This window comes from Carlito syrichta, unplaced genomic scaffold (genome assembly GCF_000164805.1).
Source record: "Carlito syrichta isolate Samal-C Ts95f unplaced genomic scaffold, Tarsius_syrichta-2.0.1 Scaffold130397, whole genome shotgun sequence".
NCBI lineage: Eukaryota > Metazoa > Chordata > Mammalia > Primates > Tarsiidae > Carlito > Carlito syrichta.
The window spans coordinates 226128-227298 of record NW_007074493.1 but is presented as its reverse complement, the minus strand read 5'-3'; positions in this window follow the sequence as shown (position 1 = coordinate 227298).

Sequence of the window (1171 nt, the reverse complement as noted above, 5' to 3'; positions counted from 1 at the left end):
ACACTTTGTGAGAACCAACGGAAAGGAGCCCGAGCTTCTGGAACCTATTCCCTATGAATTCATGGCTTAATAGGTGTCAAAAATAAAAGATCTCTGGATCATAAAAAATAAGAGTTGGGGGAACTGGGTCAGTACCCAGCAATCTGTTCCTGCAAGTCTGGTCCACAAGGCAGGGTGCTCCCCAGGGGAGACGCCCCCCTCACAGCAAAGTGTACCTGGTAGATTATTTCACACCCAGTGAGAATCACTGGACATCTGCTGTGCATCAGACACTCCTGAGACCTAGAGTGAGGGTTCAGGGTTCAGAGGAAATCCAGGCCTTGTGACCTCTGCCTTTGTGCAGTCATGTTTGCAGCCCCAGACGTCAACAAGTGTCCTTCCTGATGCAAGAGGCACCTTCCCAGCCATTCTTCCTTGTTTGGACTAAGGTGGAACGTGCTTCCTGTCTGGAGCTGGAGAATGTGTTGGGTGGGGCAAAGCCAAGGCAGGGAGGCCAGTTAGAAGACTACTATATCTCTCCAGGGAAGTGATGGCAGGGTCTGGGAGGACCAAGCAGGAAGGTAGATGTGGTCAGTGTCCTGCTCATGTCCCTTTGGTCTGCCCCATTTCCGGGACAAGGACCCTATGGCTGCCAACTGCTAGCTTGTGGTCCTGGACTCTATCGTCCCCACCCCCCACCTTGGCCTCATCTGACTAGGGAGCCTACTAAGACACCTCACACCTCCCCTAGAGACAGACAGGAACTGGAGGTGCACACCCAGCTCCCTCTCTTGTTGCATGGGATGACCCTGAGATCTGTTCTGCCCTGTTCTCTGACTTCTTCTGTTGCCCTCGGGGAAACCTGCTACCAGCACACTCTGTGTTGCCTTCCTTTCCTTCCCTGCCTCACAGCCCCACTCCTTCTGATGCTTCCTGGGTCATCTCCTAAATCAACCTCTTGTACTCAAATCCTGTCTCAGAATCTTCTTTGCAGGGGACCTTGACCTAAAACCCACAACCATTAAGACAATAGGACTTGCAGCCAGTCAGATTTGGGTAGGGGTCTGATGCCACCATGTCATCACAACATGATCACGAGCGAGTCACTCAACCCTCTGAGTGCCAGTGGCCTCCCCTGAGAGCTGGGGATGGCAATAATGCCTTGAGTGGCTTTGAGAATTAAATGAACAAA